Source organism: Phyllobates terribilis, unplaced genomic scaffold, assembly GCF_046119375.1.
Source record: "Phyllobates terribilis strain yellow unplaced genomic scaffold, ASM4611937v1 Scaffold_9__5_contigs__length_417890890, whole genome shotgun sequence".
Taxonomy (NCBI): Eukaryota; Metazoa; Chordata; class Amphibia; order Anura; family Dendrobatidae; genus Phyllobates; species Phyllobates terribilis.
In genome coordinates this window covers 224,234,365-224,248,059 of record NW_027362769.1, presented here as the reverse complement: position 1 = coordinate 224,248,059, position 13,695 = coordinate 224,234,365, and positions in this window count along the sequence as shown.

The window sequence follows — 13,695 nt, the reverse complement described above, 5'->3', positions numbered from 1 at the left end:
TGCAATCAAACTCCTTACCATTGGAGGCTGCTGTGTTCTGCAATTGCACTTTATTAACATGGCAGACTCTGAACCTGTGGAATCCATCTTGTTTCCTGTTTGGGCCTACTTTAAGCAGCATGGATCTCTCACTCATTGCTTGAGTATTGTGTCTAGTTGGTTTGTCTAGTTCCAGTCTCCAGCTCCTGGACTGTCTTACCCAGGTTGTTCTCACATATCTACAGATTGTTTACTACAACTCCTTTGCTAACTCCAAGAACTTCTACTACCACTTACTGTTCCTGCTTGTGCTCCTTTGGCCACTGGATTCCAGCAGTGCTACGCCAGTATCATAACAGGATTCTCAAGCCTTCATCATGGAAGTCATCGAGGGAAAATTGGAAGTTTGTGTAAATAAGATGAACTGTTTGCTTACTAACATCTATGCAGATATGCAAACACTAAAAACAAAATACACGGCATTTCAATCTAAACTTATAAAGTTAAAATTTTTGGACAAGCTACACAGGATCTACAGAATATTGTGCAAGATCTAAGCAATAACATTACACTGCAGTCTGAGCAGATCCTTCAGTTACAAAATCAACATATAGCTCTGACCCCTCCACCCACTCTTCCACTGCCACCTTTCAGGTTTGGTGGAGACCATGACAAATTTTGTAGATTCATCAACCAGTGCAGATTGTACTTTGGTTCTCACCCTGCTCACTTCCATACTGACAGATCAAAGGTATTGTGTATAATTATGCTACTGACACACAAAGCTTTAGCTTGGGCCAGCCCTCTAATTGAAACTCATGATGATCGACTTAAAGGGAACCTGTCACATCCTCGCTATTATGTACACTGCACCCATAGCATTGTTAGTGATGCAATGTGCATCACTAACAAGCTTTTTTCATTAAAATTGGTGCAACTATAATGATTTTATAAGCTTTAATATACTTAGATCCTACATGCTCATTCAGTCATAGGGGTGTGATTCTCATATTCAGTCATGGGCGGGCACAGCATTCAGTCACTGCTAGCACCGCCCACGTATTTGAATATTGCTTCCTGCAAACACTCTTATAGTGGGGTGCATGCGCATTTGTCCATGTCAGGCCGCTGGTCCGGCGCCTGCGTAGTGAGACTACATGATCACCAGCTTCACTGAGCACGTGCTATGTTCCCCGCGCATGCGCAGTGAAGCTGTGTAGTTCGCAGCTTCACTGCACATGTGCTATGACACTCTGTTCCCCCCGCATGCGCAGTGAGGCTGTGTAGTTACCAGCTTCACTGCGCATGCGCTATGTGCTCCACGCGTGCTCAGTGAAGCTGTGAACTACACAGCCTCACTGTGCAGGCACGGGGAACAGAGCATCATAGTGCATGCGCAGTGAAGCTGCGAACTACACAGCTTCACTGCGCATGCACGGGAACATAGCGCATGTGCAGTGAAGCTGGTAATCACGCAGCCTCACTGCGCAGGTGCGGGACCAGTGGCCTGACATGGACAATTGCGCATGCGCCCCACAATAATAGCGCTTGCCAGAAGCAATGTTCAAATACTGTTGGCATATGCAACAGATTAGGACTTATTATAAGTGAAATGAGGACTTTATGCTAACCAGACAGCAGATGGCGATAGTGTGTAAAGTTATATGCTTGCTGTAATGTGGGGAGGGAAGCTCTCATTGTTGGTTGTTTTCTATTTCCTGTGCTTTTCTTTTTTTTTTTCCTTTCCTGAATGTGTTATGTCAGCAGCACACGGACTGTGTGACACTGAATTTTATCTCATGTTTATCCAGTATGAAGTAAATACAGTTTGCTAAAGCTATCTTGCTGATTGAAGCTCTCGTAAGTACAGTGGTGACTGTGAGAAGATGGACTCTGCGACAGGTTATGGGCCCAAACACTGCAGGCCCGCACTACAAGCCCAGACAGCAAGAACCCGGTTTATAACCCCAGATAATGGAGCACACAGATAAGCTCTGTAAACAGAAGGAAATAAATCCAGATACAGAGTGACAGAGGAATTCATGATCCCAGGAGCTGGATATAATTACAGAGAATTCAACACAGGCAGGACATAAAGGAACTATCAAGAAGAAAAAAAACAGGAGAATATCTTCAGTACAACTCTCTAAACAAGTAAGACTATATAAAGATGATGAGTAACACAGAACTGAAATTCAGAGTAGCTAAACTGAATAGTGAAAATTATCGGTTATGGGTTATGGAAATTCAAAGTAGAGATGTTGTTATCTAAGTATAATTTATGGGAAGTAATTGTTACAGAATGACCAGATCAAGATAATCAGACATGGGATAAGAAGAATAGACAAGCGAGAGCCACCATTAGCTTATTAGTGGATGATGCTCAATTAATACATATAAGAAATGAAGAAACAGCGAAAGGAATGTGGGAAGCATTAAGAAAACTGTATTTAAGACCTAGCTTGAATCACAAGTTATTTTTATTAAGAAAGCTTTACAATATGAGATTGAGTGCAAATGATGACATGCAGAAGCACATATTCTCAATGATGGAAGTGATATCACAGCTAAGATCTATTGGTGAAGACATTAAAGAAAGTCATGTAGCAGCTATATTATTCTGCAGTTTACCAGATTTGTATACAGCCTTGATAAATGCCCTTGAGACGAGACCAGAAACTGACATTACATTAGATTTTGTGAAAACAAGACTAATAGATGAATATCAGAGAAGAAAAGAGCAAAGAAATGATTATTCTACTGAAAAGGACAGTGAAAACGCTCTTAAAGCTACAGAATTTAAAAAACCCTATAATAAAGAGACAAGAGAATGCTTCAGATGTAAGAAAAAAGGTCATTTAAAGAAAGACTGTACCATATGGAAAGCAGAACAAAAAAAATTACAATATAAAAAGCATACACAGAAAGTAAAAAACACAATTTCCGATTCATGTGAGAATAATTGGAATGGCACATTTAAAGTAACAGACAAGAAATCATCACTTGGTTGGTTTATTGATTCAGGAGCAACGAGTCATATGACAACTGACAAGAATTTCTTTACTGATCTTGATTTAGATAAGAAAGAAGCCATTTATCTTGCAGATGGAAGCAAAATAACCGCAGAAGGTATCGGACAAGGTATGCTAAATTGTTCAAACAAGTTCGGACAAGATTCAAAGATACTTGTACAGGATGTGTTGTATGTTCCAAAATTGGAAGGCGGATTATTATCTGTGAAACGTTTAACAGCCAAAGGACTTACAGTAAAATTCAAAGACAATGAGTGTGCAATTATTGCAGGAAACAAGGTGATAACCAAAGTCAAGGCAGATGAACAATTATATCATTTTGACACACCAAAGGAACAGATGAAGGTATGTACACATGATCACAAAAACTGTATTCACATGTGGAATAGACGTCTAGCACATAGACACTCTGACAGTATAAGGGAACTACAGAGAAAATAATTGACAAAAAATTTAAAGATATCAGATTGCTCAATTACCGTAAGATGTGAATGTTGTATAAAATCCAAAGCCACAAGGATATCTATTCCAAAAGAAAGTGAGATGAAAAGTGAAAGACCACTTGATTTGGTGCATACTGACGTATGTGGACCCATGAAAGTGACTACATCAGGAGGCAATAGATACATGTTGACTTTTATAGACGACTACTCAAGATACACAGTCACATACTTAATTAAAAACAAAAGTGAAGTTTTTGATAAACTTGTAGACTATGTAACAAGATCAAGTAACAAATTTCAAAGGAAGCCAATTGTCATCAGAAGTGATAATGGAGGTGAATTTACAGGTCACAGAATAGAAGACTACTTAAGACAAAATGGAATAGAACACCAGAAAACTGTTCCATACACACCTGAACAAAATGGAGTAGCAGAAAGGAAAAACAGAACTCTAACAGAAATGATAAGATGTATGCTGACGGATTGCAAACTACCAGAGAAATATTGGGGTGAGGCAGCAATGACAGCTACATATCTACAGAACCAACTTTTTTCCAGAAAACTGAGGAAAACTCCATATGAACTGTGGCAAGGTATGAAACCAAGTGTCAATCATTTAAAAGTTTTTGGATGTAAAGTTTTTATATTCATTCCAACAGAAAAACGTTCCAAACTTCAAAACAGGTCCATGGAAGGAATATTTGTTGGATATAGTGAAAATTGCAAAGGATATAGAATCCTAGATCCCAAAACAGACAGAGTTACGGTGAGTAACAGTGTGACATTCATTGAAGATTTAAATGAAGACATTATGATTTCAGTTGAAACCAAAAATGAGAAAAACAATAGTGACATAACTGAAGAAATATCTGATGAGAAAGAAGTAGAAATTAATGAACAAAATACTGAAAGTGAAGAATCACAACTACAAACAGACACAGAACCAAGACGATCAATGAGAGAGAACAAAGGAAAACCACCAAAACGTCTCTCATACAAGACAAGCATAAGAAAAATCTATGAGCGTACCTCTTGGGAAGACACATCTAAACTTCCTGAAGAAGAAGCTAATAAATGGATAGAAGCAACAGAAATGGAAATTAAATCCATGCATGATTCAAATACATGGACACTAACAGATTTTCCAGAAGGAAGAAAAGCCATAGGATGTAAATGGATTTTTAAAGTAAAATACCAAACAGATGGCACAGATGAAAGATACCGAGCAAGACTAGTTGCTAAAGGGTATTCTCAAAAATATGGAGAAGACTATGATGAGACATTTGCTCCAGTTGTCAAACACACTACAATAAGAACTTTACTTACAGTTGCAGCAATGAAATAGATGGAACTGAGACATCTGGATGTAAAGGCAGCTTTTCTGAATGGAGGTTTAACAGAAGACATTTATATGGAACAACCTCCAGGATTCAAAGATGAAAGAAATCCAAACAAAGTTTGCAAACTACAGAAAAGCATATATGGTTTAAAGCAAGCAGCTAAAGCGTGGAATGACAAAATTACGGAAGTACTTACAAATGAAAGATTTCAAAGAAGCAAAGCTGATCCATGCTTATACACAAAAAGGCTGAATAATAGATGGATTTATGTACTCATATACAGTATGTAGACGACATTTTGATTTGTTTTAAACAAGAAAAGGATAAAGAAAACATTCTAAAAATCCTGAAGCAACATTTCGAAATCAAAGACTTGGGAAATGTAAAACAGTACCTAGGAATACAGGTAGAAATAGAAGAAGACGGAAGTTTCCTACTGAATCAAAATCACATGATTCAAGACATAACAGAAAAATTTGGATTAAAGGATGAAAAAACAGTAAAGTCTCCAATGGAAACTAATTATCTCAAAGAGATGAACAGTGAAAAAAATATGCTACCAAATAATGAAGAATACAGAAAAGCAATAGGAAAACTACTGTATCTAGCGACCGTTACAAGACCAGACATGGCAGCAGCAGTAGGAATCCTGAGTAGAAAGGTATCAAAACCAAATAAAGCTGATTGGAATGCCATGAAGAGAGTAATGTGACTCGCCCCCTGGGCCGTGGGGCACTCGGATCCGGGCAGTAGGGGAACGATGGGAGTAGTAGTGGCAACCCGGTTCTGTGGCTCAGGGTGGTCAGGCCAGTGGTAGTCCGTTATGCGCTGATGATTATGTCCGACTACGCCACCCGTGGATTGCGATTATTAGGAACCGCCGCTGCATGCAGACCGCTGGGGCTGATGAGGTGTGCAGCTAGGGTAGTGTGACTCCCCACGGGAAGAGTGCGGCCCCAGGGCAGTATAATGGATGGTGGGAGTGATGGTGGTGAGAGTCCCAGTACCGGTAGTGCTGGAGGCGCGAAGGAGCACACAGACAACAGGTTGCAGTCCAGGGTCTTTACTAAACAGGTAAACTGACCCATGAACAGTCCCGGCTAGGAGGGGACCTGGATGTCTGAGAGCAATGGGGAAATTGGCCCTGGTCAGGGTGAGGGTGTAGGCCTACCGTGCTTTCTGTGCTCCTTCTGGCTATCTCCTCCTTATAGGGTAACAGCCCACGATTCCGAGCTCACCGTGTACTCTCGCCTGTATGGCCTGCGACATGGGTTCCTTTCTGCTCCTGGCCTGGTACGGCTTTCCTGGTCCCTTCTGTTGTGGCAGGGCCTTCAGGTTTCTTAGGCCAAGGAATATACAGTCCCCTGTGGACTGGTTATCTGCTGTGGGATGTGGAATCCTCCCAGCCTCAGACACCAAAGTCTGGTAAATTAAGTCCTTTATCTGCCAAGACAGGCTCACTTCGCCTCTTGTCTCTGGCTTGTGGCTCTCCTCCTGTCACACTTCCTCTTAGGTGCAATACAACTTTCTGTCCCTGCTCTGCTCCGGGACACGTCTCAATACTGAGACAGGTCATCCAGTTCTCTCAAACCCTGCCCCCAGTTCCAGCTTTAATAGGGGCAGCCTGCTCCCCCTACTGGCCTGAGACAGGAGGTACTGCATGCTAATGTTCCCCTGACTAGAGAACCTCCCCCCTGCTCTCAGACACAGCTTTATTACATTTTGTGGCATCCAGGCCAGGGTGACACATTCCCCCCTAGTAGAATTTAGAACTCCGGGACTAAACAGTAAACAAGAATAACATGTATGACCATAAAACATTAATAGACAAACGATGCACAGATTGAGTTCTTAAGTAGAGATGAGCGTTGTTCGCCAATCTCAAATTCGAGCTGTTTTGGGCGGTGTTCGAGCCGTTTGGCGAACACGAACGATTTGAGAAAAATTCGGCTGTTCTAGGTTATGTTCGATAACTGTTCGTGCACCAAAATCATAACTGGATTTTTTCTCAGTAATGATGAAAATTAATGTTAATACGCAGTTTGAGTGTACAGCGGGGTGGGGGGAGGGGCAGGGGATGGATCTCTGCAGGAATAATGAAGATCTCCATTTTTTTTTCTCTTTCCCGCATTTACAGTGGGGAGGTGCAATCTGTCAGCCTATCAGCAGCGCACACACGGAGCGAAGTGCTTTTTCTCACACAAGCAAGGGCATGTGTCATTGGCAGTGTATGTCACATGTCCTTGCCCTATAAGACCAAGCCATTTTCCCCGTCGCCACCATTTTCTCACTGCTGCAGCTGCGTGTTAGACGGCACCGCTGTTGCTGTGTGCGCTATACCTTGTTAATTTCAAGCCAATTTTCGCACAAATCTACAGATAGCTTGGAAGTAGGGAATAGTTGTGATTGCAGTCCTTTTAAGGACTAGGTTACAGCATTTCCTACGACTTTTATCAGGCAGGTCTGTGCTCTTAAATAGATAGATTGTGGGAGTAAAGACTAATTGTAATTGCAGTCCTTTTCAGGACTAGGTTACATCAGTTCCTATCAGTTTTGCCAGGCAGGTCTGTGCCAGTGCTGTGCAAGTTTTTTTCACAGCATTTGGCTGAATCTAGCAAAGCTAATCCTTTTTGGCCTATTGCAGAGTGTGTTAGTCAGTGGAGTAGCCTATCTGTGTTGCAAGATATACCACCTGTGTATAGAATACCAATTTTTTTACTGCACCTAGTGAAGTAAAATCTTTTGGGCATAGCATCATTCTATTAGTCCATCTATACTGACCTCCATCAGGTTGCAAATTGAATATAATTTTTTTCTGCATCTAGCTCTGAAAAAATATTTGGGCTTCTAGCAGTGTGTGGGACTTGTTCTATTAGTCCATCTATACTGACCTCCATCAGGTTGCAAACTGAATATATTTTTTTTCTGCATCTAGCTCTGAAAAAATATTTGGCCTTCTAGCAGTGTATGGGACTTGTTCTATTAGTCTATCTATACTGACCTCCATCACGTTGCAAATTCAAAATAATTTTTTGTCTGCATCTAACTCTGAAAAAATATTTGGCCTTCTAGCAGTGTGTGGGACTTTCTCTATTAGTCCATCTATACTGACCTCCATCAGGTTGCAAATTAAAAATAATTTTTATCTGCATCTACCTCTGAAAAAATATTTGGGCTTCTAGCTGTGTGTGGGACTTGTTCTATTAATCCATCTATACAGACCTCCATCAGGTTGCAAACTGAATATATTTTTTTTCTGCATCTACCTCTGAAAAAATATTTTGGCTTCTAGCTGTGTGTAGGACTTGTTCTATTAGTCCATCTATACTGACCTCCATCAGGTTGCAAACTGAATACATTTTTTTTCTGCATCTACCTCTGAAAAAATATTTGGGCATCTAGCAGTGTGTGGGACTTTCTCTATTAGTCCATCTATACTGACCTCCATCAGGTTGCAAATTAAAAATATTTTTTATCTGCATCTAGCTCTGAAAAAATATTTGGCCTTCTAGCAGTGTGTGGGACTTTCTCTATTAGTCCATCTATACTGACCTCCATCAGGTTGCAAATTAAAAATAATTTTTTGTCTGCATCTAGCTCTGAAAAAATATTTGGCCTTCTAGCAGTGTGTGGGACTTTCTCTATTAGTCCATCTATACTGACCTCCATCAGGTTGCAAATTCAAAATAATTTTTTGTCTGCATCTAGCTCTTAAAAAATATTTGGCCTTCTAGCAGTGTGTGGGACTTTCTCTATTAGTCCATCTATACTGACCTCCATCAGGCTGCAAATTAAAAATAATTTTTATCTGCATCTACCTCTGAAAAAATATTTGGCCTTCTAGCTGTGTGTGGGACTTGTTCTATTAGTCCATCTATACTGACCTCCATCAGGTTGCAAACTGAATATAATTTTTTTCTGCATCTAGCTCTGAAAAAATATTTGGCCTTCTAGCAGTGTGTGGGACTTTCTCTATTAGTCCATCTATACTGACCTCCATCAGGTTGCAAATTAAAAATAATTTATATCTGCATCTAGCTCTGAAAAAATATTTGGCCTTCTAGCAGTGTGTGGGACTTTCTCTATTAGTCCATCTATACTGACCTCCATCAGGTTGCAAATTAAAAATAATTTTTTGTCTGCATCTAGCTCTGAAAAAATATTTGGCCTTCTAGCAGTGTGTGGGACTTTCTCTATTAGTCCATCTATACTGACCTCCATCAGGTTGCAAATTAAAAATAATTTTTGTCTGCATCTAGCTCTGAAAAAATATTTGGCCTTCTAGCAGTGTGTGGGACTTTCTCTATTAGTCCATCTATACTGACCTCCATCAGGTTGCAAACTGAATATATTTTTTTTCTGCATCTACCTCTGAAAAAATATTGGGCTTCTAGCTGTGTGTGGGACTTGTTCTATTAATCCATCTATACAACCTCCATCAGGTTGCAAACTGAATATAATTTTTTTCTGCATCTACCTCTGAAAAAATATTTGGGCTTCTAGCTGTGTGTGGGACTTGTACTATTAATCCATCTATACAGACCTCCATCAGGTTGCAAACTGAATATAATTTTTTTCTGCATCTACCTCTGAAAAAATATTTGGGCTTCTAGCTGTGTGTGGGACTTGTTCTATTAGTCCATCTATACTGACCTCCATCAGGTTGCAAACTGAATATAATTTTTTTCTGCATCTAGCTCTAAAAAATATTTGGCCTTCTAGCAGTGTGTGTGACTTTCTCTATTAGTCCATCTATACTGACCTCCATCAGGTTGCAAATTAAAAATAATTTTTATCTGCATCTAGCTCTGAAAAAATATTTGGCCTTCTAGCTGTGTGTGGGACTTGTTCTATTAGTCCATCTATACTGACCTCCATCAGGTTGCAAACTGAATATAATTTTTTTCTGCATCTAGCTCTGAAAAAATATTTGGCCTTCTAGCAGTGTGTGGGACTTTCTCTATTAGTCCATCTATACTGACCTCCATCAGGTTGCAAATTAAAAATAATTTTTTGTCTGCATCTAGCTCTGAAAAAATATTTGGCCTTCTAGCAGTGTGTGTGACTTTCTCTATTAGTCCATCTATACTGACCTCCATCAGGTTGCAAATTAAAAATAATTTTTATCTGCATCTAGCTCTGAAAAAATATTTGGCCTTCTAGCTGTGTGTGGGACTTGTTCTATTAGTCCATCTATACTGACCTCCATCAGGTTGCAAACTGAATATAATTTTTTTCTGCATCTAGCTCTGAAAAAATATTTGGCCTTCTAGCAGTGTGTGGGACTTTCTCTATTAGTCCATCTATACTGACCTCCATCAGGTTGCAAATTAAAAATAATTTTTTGTCTGCATCTAGCTCTGAAAAAATATTTGGCCTTCTAGCAGTGTGTGGGACTTTCTCTATTAGTCCATCTATACTGACCTCCATCAGGTTGCAAACTGAATATATTTTTTTTCTGCATCTACCTCTGAAAAAATATTTGGGCTTCTAGCTGTGTGTAGGACTTGTTCTATTAGTCCATCTATACTGACCTCCATCAGGTTGCAAACTGAATACAATTTTTTTCTGCATCTACCTCTGAAAAAATATTTGGGCTTCTAGCTGTGTGTGGGACTTGTTCTATTAGTCCATCTATACTGACCTCCATCAGGTTGCAAATTGAATATAATTTTTTTCTGCATCTAACCCAGCCAATAGTTTTGGCCTAATACCACAGTTTGGCCACTCAGCTCTGCTCGGTTCCCATCCATTGTTTTTTTGTGCAAACAACTCCAGAGTTGTGAATTAGTTAACCACCAAAATGAGTGGAAAAGGCCTGCTGCTGGTGGAAAGGGCAATAGGCGTGTTGAGAAGGGGAAAAAAGGTTGTGTCCGTGGGGTAGGTGTTAAAGCAACAGTAACATCTGCAGAAGAAAGACCATCTTCCAGCCAAACTAAAATGTCTACTTCTTTTAGCGGACAATGTGATAAGATCCCTTTCTTACGGCCACGCCAATCGCTACAAATTCCAGATGAGGCACAAAAACAGCAGGTGCTTCAACGGATATCAAGTGCTCCTTTAAGTGGGCTCTCCTCCACATCAACTTCAACATCACAAATACTCCAGTCCTCAAAGGTGTCACCCCAATCGCACTTGCTTCCTCACAGCTCCCAAATCTCCAGCTGCCCGTCTGAGTATGAGGTAGAACAGATGGTTGAGTCTGCAGAGCTGTTTACTCATACTATAGCCTGGGAATCAGAGGTCGACTCCAGCGCTTCTGTGAATCCAGACGAGGAAATGATCTGCACTGATGCCCAGAATCTTTATGAGTCAGATCCAGGACCAGACGCAGAAGGTTCTGACCATAATGTAGACCCTCATTCCCAAACTGTAACTCCTGTTGGTGGAGACAATGAGGAAGACGATGATGAGACTCAAATACCTGATTGGAGCGACAACTTTAGTTTTTTGTCAGGGCAGGAACAGGTTGGCTCTGATGACGACGGGTGTGATAACGCACAGGGTGATGATGATGAGGTTGGAGATCCCACTTACTGTCAACCCACAGTCAGCCAAGAGATGAGGTCAGCAGAGGAGGTGGAGGAAGATGCTAGTGACGACGAGGTCAGGTTGCGCCTTCCTGGACAGAGACGTAGTACTGGAAGCACGTCAACAACTGCATCCTCAAACACAACTCTGCCTCTCACCACAAGTCGTGGTGGCTCTTCAGGTCGCATGGGTGCTAAGCCTTGCATAGCCTGGGCATTTTTTCAGATCGATAAAGATGACCCAACTCGTGTTATCTGTAACATTTGTCAGCAAAAGCTAAGTAGAGGCCAAAAAATACATAGTTTGAGTACTTCATGCATGAACCGGGACATGGACATGAAGCATAAGTTGCAGTGGGAAGCTCAGTGTGCTACAATGCGGCCTAGCCGGCCGGGCCGACCACCGTCTGCCATATCTTGTGCATCCGCGGCCTCTTCATCCTCTGTGACTGGGGGGACAGCAGTCACACCTGTTTTGGGGCGCAGACCTGCCACCTTTTTACCCGCAACAGCCAGCGTGATTGGCAGGTCATCATTTTCTTTGGAGGTGGTAACACCAGCTGGTGTTGAGCGCTGTCCGACATCGATAGCACCACCTTTGGATCAAGGCAACCTAACATGTCCGCCTGCATCTTCCTCACAGACCGGCAGTTTGCCGGGGACACCCTTATCAACCCCCTCTAAGCACAATAGCCAGCCCTCGGTCCCTCAGATGTGGACAAGTAAAAGACCATTTCCTCCTAGCCATGAGAAAGCTAAGAGGTTGAATTTCACCATCTGCAAGCTCTTGGCTGCAGAAATGCTGCCTTTCCACCTGGTGGACACAGAGGATTTTCGAGACCTTATGTCCGTCGCAGTGCCCCAGTACCAGATGCCCAGTCGGCACTACTTCTCAAAGAAAGGTGTGCCTGCGCTCCACCAGCATGTCGCACACAACATCACCGCTTCTTTGAGAAACTCTGTGTGTGACAGGGTGCATTTCACCACAGACACTTGGATGAGTAGGCATGGACAGGGGCATTACATGTCGCTGACTGGGCACTGGGTAACTATGGTGACAGCAGGACAAGGGGCTGCTGTCCAAGTCTTGCTGTCCCCACGAGTTGTGCGTCAATCCTCTTTATGTCAAAGTTCCTCCACTGCTTCTGCCTCCTCAACCTCCTCTCGGTCTTCCACCTGCACCCAAAGCCTGTCTGGTCATGCCACAAGCTTTCTAACTGCGCAGAAGGGATCCTGCACACCTCCTTACTATGCTGGCAGTAGGACTCAACGTCATCAGGCGGTTTTTACTTTGAAATGTCTGGGAAATGTGAGTCACACAGCTGAGGAGTTGTGGTCAGCTCTGGAGAACCAATTTCATGAATGGTTGTCTCCACTGGACCTGAAACCAGGGAAGGCCGTGTGCGACAATGCTGCAAACCTGGGTGCGGCCCTTCGCCGGGGCAATGTCACACACGTGCCTTGTATGGCTCACGTGTTGAACCTGGTTGTCCAGCAATTTTTAGCCCACTATCCCAGACTAGATGGCCTTCTGCAGAGGGCACGGTCGCTGTGTGCTCACTTCCGCCGTTCGCATCCCGCAGCTCAGCGACTTACATCTCTACAGAAGTCGTTGGGCCTGCCACTTCACCGGCTAAAATGCGATGTGCCTACCCGGTGGAATTCAACTCTGCACATGTTGCAGCGACTGTGGCAGCACCGACAAGCCCTGGTGCAATACGTTCTGACGTATAGCCTGGGCCAACGAGATCCAGAGGTGGGGCAAATCACGCTGGAGGAGTGGTCTCAGATCAGGGACCTATGCACCCTTCTGCACAGTTTTGAAATGGCGACGAAGATGTTTAGTGCTGACGATGCCATTATCAGCATGACTATTCCGGTGATTTACATGCTGGAGCACATGTTAAACAGAATTCGGAGTCAGGTGGTGGCACAAGAGGAGGTGGAGGAAGTAGAGGAGGAGGAGTTGTATGCGGAAGGGCTAACATCTGCAAGGTCCAGACGGTCGGCAGCACCAAGGCGGCAGGCATGTGAGGGTGGGGGAGATGGCTTTACCAGGGCGCATGGTAGCAGCCAAACTAGTGAGGAAGGTGCAGGAGCCCAGGAAGAAGTGGAGGACGAACTGATGGAAGACTCATCAGATGAGGGAGACCTTGATCACATTTCTGTTGTGCGAGGTTGGGGGGAGAGGACAGAGGAAGGAAGCATGATTGTTACCTCGCCACCAACACAACAGGGACTTGGTGCTCCTGGATGCGCAACACACATGAGTGCCTTCTTGCTGCACTACCTGCAACATGACCCTCGAATTGTGAGAATTAGAAATAATCCTGACTACTGGGTTGCCACACTGTTAGATCCCCGGTACAAA